At 42.5% G+C, this 22,625-nt stretch overlaps 1 protein-coding gene and 1 long non-coding RNA gene across 4 annotated transcripts in view; one reads left to right on the top strand and one right to left on the bottom strand.

The window, feature by feature from the left end:
* The first annotated feature begins 243 nt into the window (after nucleotides 1-243).
* Nucleotides 244-22,625, top strand: part of Cdc42 (cell division cycle 42) — a 40,368-nt gene continuing 17,986 nt past the window's right edge. The window contains exon 1 of one of the 3 annotated variants that reach the window (XM_028875383.2): nucleotides 244-352. The gene's annotated coding sequence lies outside the window, so the exon portion shown is untranslated. Of the gene's footprint in view, nucleotides 353-6,021; nucleotides 6,045-22,625 lie in introns of those variants that run through there. The other 2 variants (XM_028875380.2, XM_028875382.2) reach the window with 2 other exon arrangements.
* LOC119087469 lies at nucleotides 13,975-15,702 on the bottom strand. The gene is made up of 2 exons (XR_005090942.1): nucleotides 15,473-15,702; nucleotides 13,975-14,450 (listed from the first exon to the last, which is right to left on the bottom strand). It is a non-coding gene; the product is annotated as an uncharacterized LOC119087469 (long non-coding RNA).

The following is a 22,625-nucleotide window of genomic DNA, read 5'->3' as shown; positions in this document are numbered from 1 at the left end:
TACAACGCTTTTCTTCATAAAGTTTCAAGGATTAAAATAAACTTTAGTGACAACATTGTGAACATTTCTGTTCATAGTTTTATTACGAATAAAATCACTGTTAAATGGTGCAGAGAATAAACCTGACCATGGGAGGAACCCACAACCCGCGCGAGCGCAACACGACACGGGCGGAGCTATCGCTAAGCCCCGCCCACCAGGGCCATACCGGCCCCTTCTTTCTCTTTGCCCCTCCCACTTCCGCGGGCACCCAACTGTGCGTCCCCTGCGTGCTGACGTCAGGCGCGTGCCCCTGTCCGGCAGCCGAGGAGGCCCCGCGCAGTGCTGCCAACGCCCCGGCGGAGAAGCTGAGGTGAGTGCGGGGCCCGGGTAGCCTCCCCGCGGGAGCGTGTTGTGCACCGCCCGGCCCCAGTCGCGCGCCCCCCGCCCTCCCTCGGTCCTCGAGGATGCTCGCGGTCGGGGTCATCCCGGTGCCTGCGGGCCTCGAGGGAGGGATTGCCGGGTTCGCGTGCGGCCGCGGGCCCGGGTTCTGAGGGGGACGAGGCGGGGTCGCGGAGAGGCTTGGGGCCCGAATGGCAGCGAGGCGCGGCCGGGGATGGCGGCGGCGGAGGGCGCAACGCCGCCGATCTGTCAGTGGCCGCGAGTTTACCAGGCACACCCATCCCACCCGCTCCCCTCCCCCTCCGGCCGCCCGCGGGCCCCGGGGGCGCGGGGACGCGGGACAGCGGACGTAGGGCCGGGTCTCGGGTCGGAGGCTGGGGGCTGCCGCTACGTAGTCGGCCTGGACTTCCTGCTTCCCGGGCCCCGCCGAGGACGCGTTGCGGCGGGCGGGGGAGGGGAGCGGAACTGCGGCCGCAGGGCCGGGCCGGGGCCGAGGTGACGGACCGGGCGGCTCTGCGCCTGCGCCCCTCGGCGGTCCCCAGCCCCGCGCCGTGCCCGTCCTCTCCTGCCCGGGGCTCCCGGGGCTTCCACAACTGGGCCGGCCTCCTTCCCTTCCGGAACCTGCCCAAGTGCCTCCCGAAACCCCGCCTGGCCGCTTGCTCGGTTCCTCCTTACTAGCAGGAAATTTTTTCTTTGTTGGTTTTTTTTTTTTTTTTTTTAATTCCTCTTTCCTCCCCTTTAAGTCCGGGAGAAATGCAGTGTGGAAGATTACGTCATCGCAGCATAAGGGGTGAGAGTTTTAACTCCTACAAGTCAGGGCTCACCAAATTAAGACAACACCTTGCAGCCTTAGTGGGTGACTCCACTCAGCACATCGGTTCAGAATAAGGTGGTGGGTTTTTTTTTGTTGTTGTTGGAAGTCATGTTGCCTGCGTTGATGGCTGCCTGAGATGCACCTGAAGTACGAGAAGGTTTAAAATCCTAGGTTATTTTTGGCCAGGGGATACACACTGCAGCCACTTGGTTAGGCATGAACTTTAAAGGGTCCCTTGGCTGTACTCGCATGAACTCTCTTGTGGGAGCAGTTCTTTGCCACACTGACTAATGTGACTTAACTTGACGTCAGGAACTTAAATTCCGTGTGTGGTGCTAAGAGTGAGCCGAAAAGAGAATTTAATTATACACCTGATTAGTCTTTGTTAGAATTGCATGCTTTAGTTTTACCATTAAAAACGGCTTTTGGGTTTATTTTTTATTTTGAAACAGGGTCTCCATATTTAGTTCTGGCTAGCCTTGAACTTAAAGGGACATTCCTTCCAAGTCTCTCTTTACAGGACTTATTTATGTTCTGTCAGGGGAAACTGACAGAAGTAGTCTCTGCCTCCCAAGTGCTAGGATTACAGGCACAAGCTACTTAAATTACCACCCTTGGTTTTAATTTTTAACCCCCAAAACTTGAGTAATATTTTTAGGCTTCTTGTATCACCAGAGTTGGGTCCTTGGATTATAAAACGCAGCAGTGTTGAATATTAACGTTGCAGACTAAATGAGCTCCAGTTGTGTAATGCATCCTTGTAAGGGTGGCTCATGTTTGAGAAAGAATTTTCCCATTACTGCTCGTTTGTATAGAAAATGGCATTGTTTGTTAAGAAACACTAGAGTGCTGTATCCAAATTGGCTTTCTGTAGTTTGTAGGTATGGTGCTAAATCTTCCAAAATACAGTTAGCTGTAATGTGACATAGGAGTATAAAATTGGAGCACTTATCTACTACTGTATTTTTTAGTCTTCTATATTTAAAAAAGTTTGTGTGGGCCAATTTGTATTTATTTATAAAGTTTGTATGTGTACCAATTTGCGGTTTTTTTTTTTTTTTTTTTCTTTTTAATTAAGTAACTGGGTTGGTGAGATGGTTCAGTGGATAAAAGCACTTGTCAGGCAGGCCTGACTACCTTAGTTGGATCCTCAGAACCCATGGTGGAAGGAGAGAAGCCTGATTCTCAAAAGTTGTTATCTAGCCAGATTGAGGGTTCATGACTTCAATCCTAGGTCTTGGGAGGCAGAGGCAGGTGGATCTCTGAGTTCAGGGCTCGCCTAGTCTACATAGAGTTCTAGGACAGCCAGGGCTAGAGAGTCCCTGTCCTGAAAATAACAAAAGTTGTCCCTGATAGTCATACTCTTGCCATCGTGCATGTGTACACACTTAACAAATACATACAGTAGTAGCCGGTCAGTGGTGGCGCACACCTTTAATCCCAGCACTCGGGAGGCAGAGGCAGGTGGATCTCTGTGAGTTCGAGGACAGCCTGGACTACAGAGGGAGTTCCAGGAAAGGTGCAAAGCTATACAGAGAAACTGTCTGGAAAAACAACAACAACAACAAAAACCCCCCAAAAAACCAAACAAACGAAAAAACAAAACAAAACAAAAAAACAAATACACACAGTAATAATAAATAAAAATTAATAATTAGTTTGAATTTTTTAGTTTTAGACTGAGGCAAGGAAATAAGAGATGGTAGTTAATTGAGTATTAAAAAGGAACTTTAAAAAAAGCATATATATACCCACACACACACACACACACACACACATACATACATACATATATATGCACAGTAATTTGTTCAGGACCCAAAGGTGTCTTGTCTTCTGTTAAATTCTCTTAAAATATTTTCATATTGTGACCAACCCCCTGTGCTTAGTAAACATTTCCCCTCTCCAGTAATCTGAGCAAGCTCAAGACTAAATCCTGAAGTTTACAAAACGTCAAGATTTATTTTCTTAGTTTTTTTTTGCATTTGAAATATTTTTAAAAATGTTTTTATTCTTTTATATTTTCATTCCTGTATACAAAGTGTTTTATATTTTGATCATATTCATCCCTATTTCCCTCCTCTGCCACCCAACCCTCTCCCCAACATGTTCCCCTCCCAACCCTCCCCATGTGTCCTCTTTTGTGAGCTGCTGAATCTAGTTAAAGCTGCTCCACTTGTCATCTCATGATCTATGAAAGAAGCATTTCTAGTTATTTTTATGTGTGCCCTGATAAAAATATTTTATCTGAAAGCCATTAAATTTGGAAAATAATGTACTCTTGTCTTTTTTGGGAAGGAGCACTAATAGGGGCTTGGAAGCTCAGGTCAGACTGCACTTTGATTTATAGTGCTACAGTTTAAATGGAGTTCTCATTTTAGCTTTTTTTTTTTTAAAGGATAAGAAATATTTAATCATTTTAGGCTACACGATCTCTTATGAAGGGGAACAGTTCATATTGGGTGCATTTTTCTCCCATAAACAGCTCTCTTTGTCCCTCAATGTTAAAGGGCTATTCTGTATTTCTATGATAGTGCCGTTTCAGTCTTTGCAAATGTTTGCTCTAAGTTTCCCCTGATAGAACATAAAATTCTGTGAATCAAGGGCTTTGACTTGGTATGGTCATCCTGTATCCCTTTAATAAATATTTGTTGGAGGAGTGAGATTGGTAATGTCTGAGGGTTACCATTCTCATTTTCTGCACATCCTATAGACCCTCTTGTTTTGTTTCCTGAGAGTACTTTATTTCCCTGGCCAACCATATCCTGTTCTGGACTCACTGAAACTATTGCTAAGCTCCTTGCTTGACCTCATCTGTCTGCTCAGTGCAGTGTCTTCTGCAGCTGACTATCTGGAAAGTTTGCCATCAATTAGGAAATCTCTGGTAATTATTCTCTTACTCTCCTAAAATGTATCCAGACTTAACGCCTGTTTCCTCATCTTCCTGTATTTCTTTGTTTGCAAATAGTAGCTTATTTCGGCTTCCCTCTTCCCCCTTGCAGTGTCAAGTTTCCTGGTCATGTGATGTTTTGCCCCTCCTGAGTTTCTACTTTTAGTCCTCATCTCTTCTGTCCAAAGTATTTTACTGAAGCATTTTTTAGTGTTTATTCATCTTTGTCTGCCATTGCTGGTGTTGTAAGTTCAGGGTGTCAGAGTTCCTCTTCACTAGTTACCCTGAAACATTGGTCTCAGACTGTATTTATTCCATGAAGAGACTACAAATATTTTGTCACCTAAATGTGTCCTTCTTGCAGTTGAGAAAAATTAAACTGGTCAAGGTAGCACATTCCTATAATCTTAACACTTGGGGAGTACAGGAGGGTGTAGAAGAAGTTTAAGGTCAGCCTTGGTGATATGGAGTTCTAGGCCAGTCTGAATTATATGAGATCATGTCTCAAAAAAAAATTAAGTTTTTAATTTTAAAAAATTAAGAGTCTCATTAAGTTATCAAGTTGGCCTTGAACTTGCCATACTCTTCCTCAGTTTCTCTCAGTAGTTAGGATTACAGATTTGAGCTACCTGACCCAGCTGAGGGGGGGGGGGGGGAGGGGGAGAGTTAGCGAGTTGGTTTATTTATTTTGTGTGAATGAGTGTTTTATCTGCATTTATGCTTATATGTGCACCATGGGCATGCCTGGTGTCCACAAAGGCCAGAAGAGATGGTTGGATCCTCTGGAACTAGAGTTAGGGCTGGCTGTGGGTGCTGGGAACCAACTTGGGTCCTCTGCAAGAGTAGCAAGTGCTTTTAACAGCTGGGCCATCTCCAGTTTCTTTTTAAATTGAGTACCTAGGCTGCCATGTTGGTGCACTGTCACAGGAAGAGAACCTCTGACTTGGCTGTGTTGCTCATTATTTTCTTTAACACTTCCTGCTTTAACACATCATTTTCTTGAGGCTCTTTATTTCCATCTGCTGTTTTAGTTCTGCTGCGGTGATTTCTGGAGATGCTGCTGCTTAGAGGGGTTAGAAGCATAGACTTTGGAGCCAGACTGCCTGAGTTGAAATCTTTGATCTGTCATTTATTAGCCATGTACAATCTTATGTCATGCTTTGTGACTTCAGTTTATCCTTTGAAAAGTGAAGCTAGCAAGCCTGTCAGGTAACTCAGGCCTGTAATCCCAGCACTTAGAAGGAGGGTTGGAAGATCTGGAGTTTAAGATCATAAGCCTTGGCTGTAGAAGTTAGATGCCAGGCTGAGCTACATGAGACCTGTTTCAAATAAAAATCAAAACAAAAAATAAGGCTAGTAACAGCACCTGCCTCACAGTGTGGAAGATTGTATCAGTTAATGTATATGAAATGTTTTAAGACTCATCACCTGCAGGCAGAGCTGTGTAGGTGTTTGCTCTCACTATTACTACCTCTTAGGCCCCACCCCCTGACCTTAGAAGCTGTGTTTACTTCACATCTAAATGTTTTTATAACAATCCCTCCCACAGACTAATCTATTGAATCCTAAAAATTCCAGGTGGAGATTGTTATCTCCTTTACATTTTTATTTTCCCTACTGTTACAGAACCAAATACTGCTGGGGCTGGTGGTGTGGCCCAGGATAGTTATTAATGTGGCCCAACACAAAATCATAACTTAAAATCTGTGCATGTGTGTGTGATTTAAAATTGTGTGTGTGTACACTTCTGCCACAGCTCATGTGAAGTTTAGAGGACAACTTTGTTGAGTCTGTTCTTATACCATTAATGTGGGTTCTGGCTATTGAACTCAAATCATTAAATTTGCATAGTAGAAACTATTTTCCTTTGAGCTATCTAGCCAGTCTCAGTCTCAGTCAGTCTCTGTCTCTGTCTCTCCCCAGAGCTGAGGATTGAACCCAGGGCCTTGCACTTGCTAGGTAAGCGCTCTACCACTGGGCTAAATCCCCAGCCTCTCTCTCTTTTCTTTCTTTCGCTCATGAATCCCAAGTAGGCCTTGAACTCTTTTTGTAGTTGGGGATGACTTTGAACTTCTGGTTTTCTTGTTTCCACCTCCCAAGTGCTAGAATCAGGGGCATGCACTACTATGCCAGATTTATGTGGGTTTTGGAGATCAGGGCTTCATGCATGTTGGGCAAGTACTCCGTTAACTGAGCTACATCCCTAGCACAGAGCCCATTTTAAAACAACAAAACAAAACATATCTACTGTTTGTCGTGGTACAAGCCTTGATCCTAGCATTTGGGAAGCGGAGGCAGGCAAAGCTTCCGGTGGGTGCTGCACACAACACACAAGGTGCAGGCAAAATACACATATACACAAAGGCAAATAGTTCTAATGTGTCTGGTTTAAAGGGATTTAGGGACTGGGCAAATAGATGAATGGGTAAATCAAGTGTGAGGAAAGCCAGTGGTCATGATATCCTTACCTGTAATACCAGCTTGAGAAGTCAGAGATGGGATTCCCCAGAGCAAACTGATGAGCAAGACTAAGCATGTTGGTGAACTCTGTATTTGACTGAGAGACCTTGCATTAGTGTACAAAGGTAGAAGAGAGAGAGAGAGAGAGAGAGAGAGAGAGAGAGAGAGAGAGAGAGAGATTCCCAGATAACAACCTCAAGTGCTTGAACACACATGAAACATACATAGGCACATACGTACATACCACATACAGGAAACAGAAAAGAGAGCTAAGTATATGTTGATGGTGGAGAGGGAGGAAGATAGAAATGAATTTGGGTTTCCCACATCAGAAGGCATTTGTGCTGAGATTGGCATTGTGTCAACATCAGGGGATCCCTCCTGAGAACCAGCAGGGAACAGTGTGCTTTCCTCCCACATTAGTAAAGTTTGGGAAACAGTCTGTTAGTGACGCATGCTCTTTCCATCCAAAACAATGAAGTGTTCTGTGTGCTGTCAGTGTATCTTAACGCAAATGCAAAATTAAGTTCTGCATTTTTATATAATTTGTTAAGGTATATGACAAGTCACTAGAAGTACACAATAACCAAAAAAAAAAAAAAAAACCACACACACACCACACACACTTTTTTCCCCATCACCAGTGCCTTCAGCTTTCTGTGCTTGGTCTGTTTGGCATCTCCATTTTTTTGTATTGTTTTTCCTATTCCATTACAAAGAGGTACTTTCTCCCCTCTTTGTAGAGGACTTGTAGACAGCCCCATGTGTCTTTTAGCTCTTGTTCTTCACCTCTGTACTTTGGCTTTATCACCTTCAGCATTCCCATCAGCCTTTGTTTGGGCAACACCATGATGTAGATGTTGAGCACAAGATATGTGCATGACTTCGATTTATCTGAGGGTAGTTTTTTTTTTTTTTAACTGCTGTGTCTAATTTCTTTTCGATTCTTTATGCAGATAGTAGTAGATCAGGAAGCTAGAGGAGTATATTATAAAGAGTTTATTTTGAGTTCAAAGAACAAGTTTTGACTTGATGCATATCTAAACCACACTCATTGTCTTACTAATTTAGGAACTTCAGGACCCTTTGTGTGCTTGCTTTGTGACAGTTATAGTTCCTAGTGTTGGTGGTGGACCAGCGACTAAAGAACAAGACAAATCTGTCATAAAATTTACATCGGAGTTACAGATAAGAATTTGAAGAAAATGAAGAGGTGGCTAAGACTTGGTAGCATGTGTCTTTATCCACTGAGCCATCTAGGCCCAAGTATGTTCCTCCCTTCTTCCCTCCCTCTTTCCTTTTTAAAGGAGAGGCACAGGGTCTCATGTAGCCCAGGTTGACCTCAAGTTCACTGTGTAGCCAAGTTTGAACTTGAACTTCTGACTTTGCTGCCTCCACCTCCTGAGTGCAGGGTTTCAGGTTTTCACAGCCATGACAGGTTTTCTGTGGTGCTCAAGATAGGGAGCTTGAACTCAAGCTTTGTGTGTGCTAGGCAAGCACACTACCATCTGAGCCTTGTCCTCAACCCTTAGTTTTCTTTTTATCTGTAGCCTTTACCTGTTATTTCATCTAACTAGAGATTTATTCTTTCTAGACTGTCTTCCATGTCTGCTACTGTTTTGAACACCTTTTAGCACTTGTTGATAATGTAAATTTTTAGCAATCTGAGAATAATAATTTAACAATTTTGTTTAAAGCCAGTAAAGGTGATATATTTTGAGCATTCTAACATTATATAAAGTACAGTCTGTCTATTCAGTAAGTTACTGAAGTTTCTGTCTTGCTCAGTATACTGCTATAATAGGCATTTAAATGTCTTGCTGACTTTCGTAGTTAATATAACAGAAGCCCATTACAAGAGAGGTTGTTGTTCCTAACTTAAATCCTGGTAGATCAGATCTTAGTTGCTTAGATTTTATTTATTTATTTTTGAGACTTTTTTTTTGTAATTATTTTTTTCTTTTTGGATACAGTTTCAATGTGTAGCCCTGGTTGGCCTGGAACTTGCTGTGTAGCCCAGGCTGCTGCCTACCTCTGCTGGAATTAAAATCGTGGGCCATTAATACCAAGCCTGTGTTACCATGTTGATATTCTTCACAGTTTAAGAACGTGTAACATTTAATCTTGTTGTGTGGTATTACTTATTTTTCTGTTGCATCAGCTGTCTTGCTCTTACAGTATTCCATTGTAAGTGTATGTGTTTAACAAGGAGTCATGCAAGATGGCTTTGAATTTCTAATTCTCTTTCCTCCACATTTGGAGTACTGAGATTACAGGTGTCTTCCACTGTGCTGGGTTGATACCCTTCTAGGGATTGAGTTTAGTGCTCTGTGCATGCAGGATACGCTACCAAACAAACCTTACCACTAGTCCCTTTGTCTCTTTTTAAAAAATTTAATTATTTTTTTTAAAAATTGAATGTGTATGAGTATTTTGTCTGCATGTGCCTGGTCCCTGCAAAGGCCAGAGGAGGGTGTCGGATCTCCTGGAACTTCAGTTGCAGACTGTTGTGAGCTTCCATATGGGTGCTGGGCATCCAACCTGGGTCCTCTTGAAGAGCAGCCAGTGCTCTTAACTGCTGAGCTATCTCTCCAGCCCCCCATTGTTTCTTGATAAACTATTCTTCCTTTTGGAAAAATGATCTGAAATAGAATTACTGAGAGGAATGCTATGAATATTTTTTATGGCTCTTAAGATATCTTTAGGGGCTGGCCTTGCAGCCTGCTTCTTAAAATTTTATGTATTAAGAAATTCTAGCTGGGCGACAGTGGTGCATGCCTTTAATCCTAGCACTCGGGAGGCAGAGCCAGGCAGACCTTTGTGAGTTCAAGGCCAGTCTGGTCTATAGAGCGAGATCCAGGACAGGCACCAAAATAACACAGAGAAACTCGAAAAACAAAACAAAACAAACAAACAAACAAAATTCTAATGACACTGTAGAGGTTTCAAGGACTACCATGAAAATATCACAGATTTATCACTAATTACAGTTCTGGAGGCTAGTGGTCTAAGATTGTATTAATATTGGTTGTTCTCTTTTGAGGGCTTTTCCTTTATAAATGGCCAACTTTGAGTGTTATCACACTGTTGTCTCTCCTTCCTCTCCCTCTCCTGTGTGTGTGTATATGTATGTATGTATGTGCACGCGCACTTGCCCCTGTGTATGTACATTCCTCTTAGTGCTCGCTGCTCAACCTGAAGCTCACTGATTGGCTACGCAAGTGGTGTTGCCCCAACACCCCCACCCCGTCCCATTTTACTTTCTCCTCTCCCCAGCACTGGGAGTACAGATGCACTCCTTTTTTTTTTGTTTGTTTGTTTGTCTGCTTTTTGAGACAGTTTCTCTGTGTAGCCCTGGCTGTGCTGGAACTCACTCTGTAGACCAGGCTGGCTTCAAACTCAGATCCACCTGTCTCTGTCTCTTAAGCACTGGGAGCAAAGGCATACGCTACCACTGCCTGGCCAGATGCACTGCGCTTTTAATGTGGATTCTGTGCATCCAAACTTGGGTCTTATGTGTGAGCAGCAAAGCACTTTCTTTCTTTTTTTTTTTTTTTTTCCGAGACAGGGTTTCCCTGTGTAGCTTTGTGCCTTTCCTGGAACTTGCTTGGTAGCCCAGGCTGGCCTCGAACTCACAGAGATCCACCTGGCTCTGCCTCCTGAGTGCTGGGATTAAAGGTGTGCGCCACCACCGCCCGGCGTAAAGCACTTTCAAAAGTAAGCCATTTCCTTATCAGCACCACCACCTCCAAACACACACACACACACACACACACACACACACACACACAGATGCAGGGTTTCTCTATGTAACAGCCTGACTGTCCTGGAACTCCTGAGTGCTGAGATTAAAGGTGTTGTCACCACCTCAGGGCTACTTCCTTCCATCATTTTAAAGACAGTCTTACTCTTAGTCATGGCCTAGCCTGGTTATTGCTATGTTGCTCAGACTGGCCTTGAAGTTGCAGTGATCTTCCTGCTTCAGTTTACCAAGTGCTAGGATTACACATGTATTCTACCATGCCAGTTTTGTTGAGGGAGTGTGATGTCTGTGCTGGGAATCATACCTACACTTGGTTCTGCAAATGCTCTGTCACTGTGTCAATGATAACCTTGTTTCTAGTCTTCTTTCCTTATAAATATACTAGTCATGGATAGGGCCCACCCATATGGCCTCATTTTCTTTAATTACCTCTTTAAAGGTAATGCTACTAAAGACTTTTTTCTTTTTTTTTTGAGACAGGGTCTCACTCTGTATCTCTCTGCCTGGCCTGAATTCCCTTCATCAGTCTGGCCTTGAATTAACAGAGGTTTGCCTTCCAAATGCTAGTATTAAAGGCATGTGGCACCATGCCTTGCACAGAACAAATTCTGAAGTAGTAGAGGTTGACTTCAACATACACATTTTGGTGAAGACCTCGTTTTCTCCATAGCAGTCAGTACAGTTCATGCCTTAAAAAATTTTTATGGCATTTCTTTATAACTTCTGTACAGTTTTTTGGTTTTTCGAGACAGGGTTTCTCCGTGTAGCTTTGCGCCTTTCCTGGAACTCGCTTTGGAAACCAGGCTGGCCTCGAACTCACAGAGATCCGCCTGCCTCTGCCTCCCGAGTGCTGGGATTAAAGGCGTGCGCCACCACCGCCCTTCTGTACAGTTTTATATTGGGTGTATAGTTAGTCTTGCCTTTTGCTCCTATAAGCAAGGCTGATGTGTGAACTCCTTGTTTTATAGACTATTATTATTATTTTTTTTGAGGTAGACTTATCAATGGAATTTCCAGGTCAAAGAATATATGAAATTTGGATTTTTTGCCCTGGCATGGGAGATTTCTTGTTGGTTTTGACATACATGTAAACACATGCACAAAAAACTTATTTTTACTTTTAGGTGTATGGGTGTTTTCTTGCATGTGTATCTGTATACCACACATGTGTGTGGTGTCCCACAGAGCCCAGAAGGCATTGGATCCTCAGGGACTGGAGTTACAGGTGGTTATGAGCCCAACAGATGGTGATGGTAATTGAACCCGGATCCTCTGGAAGACCAGCCAGTGCTTTTAACTGTTGAGCCATCTCTTCAACCTCTCACATACTTTGAAAATAAGCTTTGGTTAGGTGCACACACGTTTAATCCAGCAGGCAAATCTCTTGAGTTACAGGCCAGGTAACTCATAGTGAGAGCCTGTCTTGAAACAAAAAACACCCAACACCACCACTACCAACAACAGTAACAAAAACAAGCTCTGGCAGATATTATTTTAAAAGGTTTCCCAGATTTCTTTTTCTCCCATCTGTTCTGACATGCTTCTCATATTGGAATGGACTGATTAGGTAGCCATGTTCTCCTTCTGTAATATTTTCCACATACTGTGCCCAGCTTAGTATTATTGCTCTTGTAGTGATGGACACTAGTTTTGGTCAACACAAAACAGTATTCTGTTTCAGATTTCCTCACTGTTGAGACACTTGTTGGCAAAAGTGACCCAGTTTGCTCTGCCCTTTCTGGTCGTCTTCAGAGTCTGCCTATACCAGCTTATATTTTGCACTTTGCATAGCAAGTTGGAGCCTAGAGTTGACCCACTCTGGAGACGTTTTTGTTGTCTTTGTGGCTACCATTTTCCTTCTTAGGTGTGGATGGCCTTTAATCAAGGCTGCTGCCAAGATGGCTGAGAAACTGAAGTCTGGTCCTGGTATTTTTTTAAAGCAAGTGTTTGTGTAGTAGGCCCTAATAGTTTGAGGACAGTTCTAACTGTAATCTCCTCATCAAATAGTTTGTTAATATTTACTTCATTTTCAGGAATGTATATTTGTCTTTTACTTCATGGTATAAAATCCATCTTGCTGTGACAGATTGCTTAATTAAGAGTCTTTTAAGTTGTTTTTTTTTTTAAATTAAAGATTTATTTTTATTTTATATGTATGGGTGTTTTGCTTGCATATGTGTCTATGTACTATGTGTACATTGCCCACAGAGGCCCCTGGAGTTGTAGTTATAGATGATTTTTAGCCACCATATGGGTGTTGGGAGTCAAACCTGGGTCCTGGAAGAGCAGCCAGTGCTTTTAACCACTAAGACATCTTTCCTGGCGCCGTTTGCTTTTTGAGACAGGGTCTTACTCTGTAACCCAGGCTCTCTTAGAATTCACTATCTTGCTCATACTGGTCTTGAGCCCACAGCAGTCCTCCTTCCTCAATTTCACACGTGCTGGTGGATTATAGAATGCCATTGTGGCTGCTCTTACCTGAATTATTTCACACGGGTAATGGGCATGCATACCTGAGGGTTAAGTACTGTATATGGGAGTAATCCAGTTAATTCTCACCGGCTATATGGTGATACCGCTGTGTTCCTTCACAAATGAAGTGATGACATTCGCATTGTACAGTCACACACATGTGGCTAATGAGTTTTATGCCATTTGATTTGAAAATTAATGATGCAGCTGGTGGTAGCGCACGCCTTTAATCCCAGCACTGGGGAGGCAGAGGCAGGCGGATCTCTTGAGTTTAAGGCCAGCTTGGTCTACAGAGTGAGTTCTAGGACAGCCAAGGCTACACAGAAAAACCCTGTCTTGAAAACAAAACAAAACAAAAAACCAACTCATGATGTTTGCTGCTAGTCTATCCTTGGGCATATATGGGAACTAGATTTTTGTGACTAAATAATACTGTGTCCCGTCCCGTGTCCGGCCCCCCCCCCAGTAAAATAGACTATAATCCTTTCTATACCACTCCTAGTCATTCGGCTACAGATTACAGATACAAAGTTTAAGTTGTGTCTGAGATCAGAATGAGATTTTCCAAAGGAGTGGTCAGATTTGACAACCTTGGCAGGTGCAAATAAGGAGAGTTTTGAGTTCTCCTTATTAGTAGTTACAGCTATAGCATAGGGCTGTTTTGGTATCTGTAAGTTTAAATTGGGGATAACTATAAGGTTCCGGTTACTTAGCCCTGTGCTGGTGCTATACTAGTTGCTTTATATGTATTAGCTTGTTTCTTTTTGTAGCAATTCTGTGAAGTAACTTCATGGGATATATAGGACCCTATCAGGAAAAATAAACAGGCTGGTGAGGTGACCCGGCAAGCCTGACACCTGAGTTTAGATCCTGGAATCGATGGTGGAAGGAACAAACTGAGTGGTAAAAGTGGCCCTCTGACCTCCTCGTGCACCATGGCACACGAACACATTGTACACACATACATACAATTATAATAAATAAAAAAATCTAAAAAGTTAATGTTATTTGTCTTTGAAAATTTCATGCTTCCCCAGTATTTATTACTTTAGATAACAAACATTTTAAAGGTATTAAACATTTTAAATTTTTTCTTGCTCTGTATTGCATTAGATGCTGTGAGAGGGAGACAAAGAGGAGCCTAGTCCTTTCAGAGAGCAAACTTGTATTAGAATGAATGAAAGTGCCTGGGGATAAGGTAGCTTGATTGTGTGATTTATTCAGTGGGTGAATACCTACTATGTGGCCAATATTCTGGACATAAAGCAGAGTCCTTGCCCTTGAGGATTTAGTGGAAAGTATCTTATTTTTAGTACCTTTGCTCCTTCCACCATCATGTGGATCCCAGGGATGGAACTCGAGTTGTCAGACATGGTAGCAAACACAATTTACTCAACCATCTTGTTGGATCTGTCTCTCTTGCTGCAGCAGTATAAGTAAACAAGATAATTAAAAATTACAACCATATTATAGGGAAAATAAACAGTGCTATAGAGTGTAAGGAGGAGGTATATTAGTTACTTTTCTATTGCTGTGATAAAACGTCATGATCAAGATCACTTACAGGAGAAAGGGAGTATATGGGCTTCTGTTCCAGAAGATTAAGAGTCCACTGGGAAGCATGGCAGCAGCAGGCATAGCATCCGGAGCAGGAAGCTCAGAGCTCACGTCTTAAACCACAAGCAGGAAGCCGAGAAGGAGAAAACTAGGAAAACTCAAAGTTTCTTCCCTGCACCCCAAAAAGACTTCCTCCAGCAAGGCTACATCTTCTAAATTTACCCAAACAGTGCTACCAAGTCTTTAAACTTCTGAGCCTATGAAGGACATTCTCATTCAAACCACCACTGGAGGAAACTATGACTTTGGATCAGGTGGTCAGGAAAATTTCCTGAATACGTGATTTAGACTGAGATATGGGAAATGATGAGAATCATCTGCCAGACCAGTGGGAAGGAGGTGGGAGAGTTGACTCAGTGGTTAAGAGCACTTGATGCCGTAGCAGAGGACCTGGGTTCAATTCCCAGCACCCAAGTGGTGACTCAAGACTACCTAATTGCAGTCCCAGGGAATCCAGTGTTCTCTTTTAGTGCCCATATTCACTTGCACACGTGGTGGTACACATACATGCAGACAAAACATGTATACAAAAAAAAAATCTTAAGAAAGTTATTTTGAAACGAATAGTGAGAAGCCGGGCAGTGGTGGCGCACACCTTTAATCCCAGCACTCGGGAGGCAGAGCCAGGCGGAGCTCTGTGAGTTCGAGGCCAGCCTGGTCTACAGAGTGAGTTCCAGGATAGGCACCAAAACTACACAGAGAAACCATGTTTCCAAAAAACAAACAAAAACAAAAATCAGTGAGAAAGGGAATGTTGTTAAAGACAGGCAGCCTGGCATGTCTGAAGACACAGGAGGCCTGAAGCACGGAGAACAAAGGGTCAGGGGAAAAGATGAAAGATTTAGAGCCAAAAAGGGCCTTGCTGTGGAAACTGTTTGGGCTGTGATAGTGAAATACCAAGGACTAGGTAACACAGAAGCTAATTTCTCTTAGGCTGGAAGGTGGGATATTCAGGATCAAGGCAGATTGTTTCTTGTGGGGCTGAGTAAACAAATGATGCTTTCTTGTTGCTCTTTTATCCACTAGTTAGTACTTAATCCTCTTCCCAGAGGTCCCTCCTGATGCCATTACTTACCACAGGATTTAAGGTTTTGTCATGAGATTTGGAGAGGGATTCAAGCATTCAAACCATAGCAGGAGGTCAGACAGCTGGCAGCTTTTGAAATCTAGAAGAAGTAGGGGAGGTTTTGCAGAGGTGAGGTTTTGGGTGGAAGGAAGGTTGGGTGATGATTTGAAAAAATCCTCCCGCCTTATATTCCTTTCTCTGCCTAGCCACATCACCTCCTGTCTCAGCCTTCCTAGTGCTTGGATTAAAGTGTATGCCACCACTGCCTGGCTCTGTTTCTCTTTTAGACTGGATTAGTCTTGTGTAACCCAGTGTGGCCTTGAACTCAGAAATGCAGATGGACCTCTGCCTCTGCCTCCCAAGTGCTAGGATTAAAGGTGTGTGCCACCGCTGCCTGACCTCTGTCTGTGACTAACTCTGGCTGGCTCTGTCCTTTGATCTTCAGGCAACTTTTATGTCTTAGATTACAAACAGTGTATCACCACACTCAAGGGTTTATCTCAGCTGAGGAAATAGTCTTTCCACCTTCAGCAGAAGATGTACTCACTTCCCACCCCCTAAAATACTGCCTTTTCTACCTTTGACTGGGGAAATTAATCTGTCATTGTCTGCTAAACCAGCAGTGACTTTCCCCGAAGATGATGCCAGGCAAGACAATACTGATGTCCTTCAAGGTTACCAATTGTGCCTCTTGACCTATAAGCAAATTAAAGGCTTGGAACTTTGGGCTGGAAAAGCCATTAAGTGTTCAAGGCTCAGTGTTCAAGGCTTGTTCTGTAGAAGCTTTGAAGGTAAGAATGTTAAGAGCAATGCAGACAATGGAGGCTTGCCTGTGAAATTTCAGAGGGAAGTTTGAGAGTCCCTTAATGACTCTGTCAGGGCTGTTTGCTATTTTGAGTTAAGAATTTGTGATTCTGCTTTGCTGGGGCTGAAGAATCAGCTGTGATTAACAAGATAGTAGAACCACTAAAGAAAAACCTTTGTTTTGTGGGATATTTGATGCTGGTCAGCTGGGGAATAGTGCATATTTGGGGCTCAGTGTTGGTCTCTGCTGTTGGCAGATCTGGCACTCAGCAGCAGCTATAGCCAGGTCAGCCTTGGTGAGTGGAACTCCATGTTGTCTATCCTATGCATAACCCCCATCTCTGTCACCATGGCCACTTTGTTCATGGGACCATTGGGCAACAACAGGGATGGCTAGAGAAAGAGGCTGACTGTCCAGAGAATGGACCATCCTATCTACTTGATTATCCTCTGCTGAAGTCATCTTTTGATGAACATTTACATGGGACACAAGTGTCTTCACATCCTTTGTCCATTTGGAGAAGTCCATTACATCTTCACCAGATGTTTTCTCATCAATTTTCCAATCATTCTCTTTCTAGTCCCTAACCAGCCAGCCAGTCTATTGGCTATAACAAATGAATAATCTTAACATCTGGTCATTTTTCCTTCCAAACAAAATGAATGACCATGTGTACTGCTGGAAGTTCTGCCGATGGGATGATTTCCCTTCACTGGTGTTTTTCAGGGTTATCCTGAAAAAGGATATCCAGAAGGGTTGCAGCTGTCCACTTCTGTGTGGAGCCTATGTAAGGTGTAGAACCATTAGTAAACCAGGCCCAAGTCTTCCTAAGAGAGTAGAATTGTTGCCTCCCTTCTCTCTTTTGCTTAGTGGGGATTGAACCTGAGAATATGCAAGTTAGGCCTGTGTTCTACTTCTGAGTTCCTGTTGATCTTTCTGAATAACTGCTGAGAAAGGCATCAGTCATCAGTGATGTCAGGAAGAATATATGGAAGTGATAAATCCATACTGTCTGTACCCAGTAGGCTTGTTGTCTCTAGGGGGCATGAACTTTGTTCCATACATTAGAGATGGCTTTGTATGGTATAAAGTTTGGCACATATCAGATTCTCAATAAAATCTGTTGAATGAGTGAAAAAAATTATAGAGGGAGAATTTTAATTTCCATTCTCTTAATAAAATGTTTTATGGTATCTTCATACATTATTGTGTATTGTTTTCTTTCTTCCTTCCTTTCTTTCTTTCTTTCTTTCTTTCTTTCTTTCTTTCTTTCTTTCTTTCTTTCTTTCTTTCTTCCTTCCTTCCTTCCTTCCTCCTCTCTCTCTCTCTCTCTCTCTCTCTCTCTCTCTCTCTCTCTCTCTTTTTTAAGATTTATTTATTTAGTATACAGTATACAGAAGAGGGTGCCAGATCTCATTATAGATGGTTGTGAGCCACCATGTGGTTGCTGGGAATTGAACTCAGGACCTCTGGAAGAGCAGTTCAGTGTTCTTAACCTCTGAGCCATCTCTCCAGCCCTGTGTATTGTTTTCAAACTGTTTTGAAATACCAAGTTGAAAATTATATAGCTTATTTAAATATTTAACAATTGATTTGAAAAAAAAGTGCTGGGGATTGAAATCAAGGCTTTATGTGAAGCACATTGTCTACTACTGAGCTGTACTTATTTAAGCAAGCCCCCACCCTCCCATTTTATGGTAGCCCAGGCTTGCCTCAGATATGCAGCTGGGATGGCCTTGAAATTCTGACATACATGCTTTTGTTTTCTTAGTGCTAGGATTATAGGCATTTGCTATCATGCCTAGCGGGTTTTGTTTGTTTGTTTGTTTGTTTTTTGTTTTTGTTTGTTTATTTGATTTTTTTTTTTTTTTTTTTTTGAGACAAGGTTTCTCTATGTAGTTTTTGATGCCTGTCCTGGATCTCACTCTGTGGAACAGGCTGGACCCGAACTCACAGAGATCTGCCTGGCTCTGCCTCCCAAGTGCTGGGATTAAGGGTGTGCACCACCGCCATCTGGCAAAAGGTTTAATTTTTTTAAGTATATGAGTGCTCTGTCTGCATATACACCTGCATACAAGAGGAGGGCCATCAGATCCCACTGCAGATGGTTGTGAGCCACCATAGGGTTGCTGGGAATTGAACCACTGAGCCATCTCTCAAGTTATGCCCAGCTTTTTGTTTTGACTTTTGAAGAATTCCTGTTTACTGATGGTTCTGAAAACTATAAAGTTAAAACAACTCTATGTGTGACATAAATATGCATGAATGTGCACTCACATGTACATTTTCATTATATAGCCTAGATTGGCATCAAATTCACGATCCTTTTGCTGAGATGACAGACATGTACCACCATTTGTGTAAAGTTTAGAGTTGGAAAAGAATGGCGTGATACATATATATTAGCTTTCTGGCTTTGAGGCAAGTCTTTCAAGCCATACTTTTCTCCTTTCCTCTTTTTCTCTATGGAGCCTAAGGGCTATACAGAACACTGTCCTGGAATTTGCTGTAATGTTCTATTCCTGCCTCTGCCTCCCAGGTGTTGGGACTGTGGGTGTGAGCTGCCTCACCTAGTGCTTATTCTTACCTAGACCTTCCATTCTAACTTTCTCATTCTTTGTCTTGGTTTTTTTGAGTAATATTTGGAGAATTAATACAATAAGTTGAAATATGTAATCCAGTGTTCAAAAACAGTTAACAGTGTATTTCTTGTTTTGGGAAAAAAGGTAGCTATGGTGGAGGTATAGAAGAAACGTTTGGGAACTGAGGATGTAGTTCAGTTACCTAGCATGTACAAAATTCTGGCTTCTATCCCTGTCTCTGAGGCCAGTTGGGGATACATGAGACTCTGTCAAACTTGTTTTTTTTTTCAAGACAGGGTTTCACTGTGTAACAGTCTTGGCTGTCCTGGAACTCATTCTGTAGACCAGGCTATCCTCAAACTCAGAGGACTCTGCCCCTACCACCCAAAAGCTGGGATTAAAGGTGTTGTCACCACCTTCCGGCATCAAGCTTTTTGGGAGGAATTCCCAAGCAGTGTTGTGTTCTTAGTAGGATATTTGCACCACCTCACATGTTGTGTGATGTAGAGCCAAAGAGGACAGTGTGCATGCATGTAAATTTGGACTGTTTTATAGTATGAGCACTTTGTGTGTGTGTTTATGTGTACATGTGTGAGGCCAGAGGTGGATGTCAAGTGTCTTTCTCACTTTCCATCTTTTATTTTTGGTCCCCCACCCCGGGGTTTCTCTATATTAACAAGCCCTGGCTGTCCTGGAACTCACCATCTAGAGCAGGCTGGCCTCCCTCCTGAGTGCTGGGATTAAAGGTGTGCACCACCATGCCTGACTGTAAAAAAAAAAAAAAAAATTTTAAAGCTGTATATAGATATCTACCACAATTTATGCTAAGGTTATGTAAACTGCAGTCTCCAAGGATTAGACAGGAGAGAGAGAGACAGAGACAGAGTTTTGGTTTTATATATTCTACCTAATCTGGTAGCCAGGCTAGTTGGATTGGCAAGAAAGACTTGTGGAATTGAATAATTATTTTCTGATTTCCTGTAGTGTCTCCTCTTTCTTGTACCTAGATAAAATGGAGTGCTTTAGGGTCAAGTGTATTTAAAATGAAAACATTTAGTAGTATTTTGGGTTAGTGTGAATGTAATATCTTTTTCTCATGCCATGTCAGTTAATGTAACTTTCCTAGCATACTAACCTATTTCACAAAACTGCCCTCACCTCAAGAGCTAGCTGCAAATGGGGTGCCAAGACTGTTTACCTCTTCCTATTTGACTATGGATTTGGTGGTCACCATGGTTCAGTGTTTTGGTACACATGTCTGAAACTCACCAAATAGGCTAGTATGGCTAGCTAGTAAGCTCCAGTGATCAGCCTTTTTCTACTTCTTTAGCTCTGGAATTGCAGATGTGTACACCATGCATAGGTGTGCTCAGCTTAAAAAGTTTTTTCATTCATTCATTCATTATTCATTCATTCAGTGTGTGTGTGTGTGTGTGTGTGTGTGTGTGTGTGTGTGTGTGTTTGTGTGATTTCATAGAGTGTCATGTCACATGTGGAGATCAGAGGACAACTTGGAAAATTGGTTCTTTGCTTCTATGTGGGCTCCCAGTGTTGAACTCAGGTCATCAGAATTAGTGGCAGTTGTCTTGACCTTTTGAGCCATCTTGCAGACCCCTAGGTGTGTTCTGGGAAACAAACTCGGGTCCTTGTGCTTAAAAGGCAAGCATTTTATTGACTGAGCCTCCCTTATCTTTTGAGACAGTCTTGCCTATGTAATCCTAGCTGGTTTGGGATTTATTCTGTAGCCCACATTGTCCTCAAATTCAATATTTTCCTACTTCTGCTTCCCAAGTGCTGAGATTATTGTTATGACCATGTCCAGCCCATATTTCTGTGAGTAATGGGGCAGTTTATATCGCCTGTGACTGCTGTTGTAGTTTTATATTTTATGTGAGTTTTATATTCATTCATCATCTTATAAACGTGTCAGTCTGTTCTAAGTGTTTAAAGTACAGTGATGTGTGAAATGTTCTAGGCACCTGTACAGAAGTATTAATGAACATTTCTAAATTGTGATTAAATGTTGTGAAGGGAACTAGATTTAGAAATACATAGACATGGCATCCAACCCTTGGGTTTATATTTGAATTAGTAGAGATATCTATCTGTCTTTTTTTAAATTTATACATTGATTGGTTGTTTAGGGGGGAGGCCTATATGTGCCATGCATGATATACATGTGGCTGTCAGATGACAACTTGTGGAAATCACTTCTCTCCTACCATGTGGGTCCCATGGATTGAACTCAGGTCATCAGGCTTGGTGGCAAGTGTTTTCTTTGGCTGATCTATTTTACTGGCCCAGAGGACTATCTTTTCATGTTTAATAAGATGGCAGCTCTAACCGGCAAGAAATTGTAACCTCCCCCCACCAGGGATTATGCAGATGATTTATTTATTTCTCTCCAAGCCGTTGGAAGTATTTGTTCCTTTGTGGTTGGGGGAGATTACTCAGTTGGTAAAGTACAAGCATGAGGACCTGAGTTCAATCTCCAGAACCCACAAAAAAGTTGGTACTCGATGCTCAGTTTATCTTTTCTACTTGGTGAACACAAGGCCAATAAGAAACCCTGTTTCAAAAAAGCAAACTAGGCCATGTGGTGGTGGTGGCGGTGGTGGCACACGCCTTTAATCCCAGCACTTGGGAGGCAGAGGCAGGCAGATCTCTGTGAGTTCGAGGCCAGCCTAGTCTCTAAAGTGAGTTCCAGGAAAGGCGCAAAGCAACACAGAGAAACCCTGTCCCCCCCCCCCCCAAAAAAAACACCCAAAAATAAAACAAACAAATAAATAAAAATAAATAAATAAATAACAAGCTGCATGGCAGCTGCAGAATTACACTTGAGCCCATCTTATGGCTTCCACACTTTTGCACACAAGTGCATATGTACTTATATACAGATATACACACGTTCACAGACACACAAGGATTTCATATCTTGATTTCGCAGATGTCAAAAAAATTGGAGGGGCACTGAAGAGATGTGCTCAGTAGTTAAGAACTCTTGTTCTTGTAAAGGATCTGGCTTCCATTCTAGCCCCATGTGGCGGCTCACAACTTTCTCTTCTGACTTTCCTGGCCACCAGACATACATGGTAGGTGCATGGGCATACACATGAGCAGAACACTCATAACAAATCTAAAATATTTTTTTGAGGGGAAGTATATCTCAGAGTTAAGTGTAACAAATTCTTTGTTGTTGTTGTTTTGTTTTGTTGTTTGAGATAGGGTTACCCTATGTAGTCCTGGCTGTCCTGGAATTCGCTCTGTAGACTGGGCTGACCTTGAACTCAGATATTGGCTTGCCTCTGTCTTCCAAGTGCTGGGATTAAAGGTGTTCACCACCACTGCCTGGCAAAATTTTAATGCCATAGCCACTTGCAATTTTTTTTCTTTTTACAGTAAATTCTTGGCACATTTGTAATAATGTGTTTGCACTGCTGTGGTGTATTAGTGAAGGTCTGAGGACAACCTTGAGTAGTAGTCCTTATCTTTTACCTTGTATTTTGAGTCAGGGTTTTTCTTGTTCACTGCTTTGTGTACCATCTAGGCTGCAAGCTTCTGCCTCCCCCTTCCTGGAGGGGCACTCTGGGATTACTGGCACTTTCACTACTGCACCTGACTTTGATGTGGTTCTGGAGATCTGAGCTCAGGTTGTCAGGCTTGTCTGGGAAAGTGCTGTGCTCTCTGAGCTATCTCCTCAGCCCATGTAATTATATTTTTAAATAAATCACTATAGTTAGAAGAGCTGATATTTTCATTTTTAAAATGTAGGTTG

This window comes from Peromyscus leucopus, chromosome 2 (genome assembly GCF_004664715.2).
Source record: "Peromyscus leucopus breed LL Stock chromosome 2, UCI_PerLeu_2.1, whole genome shotgun sequence".
NCBI classification, from domain to species: Eukaryota; Metazoa; Chordata; class Mammalia; order Rodentia; family Cricetidae; genus Peromyscus; species Peromyscus leucopus.
This window is presented reverse-complemented; position numbering and strand designations above follow the sequence as displayed.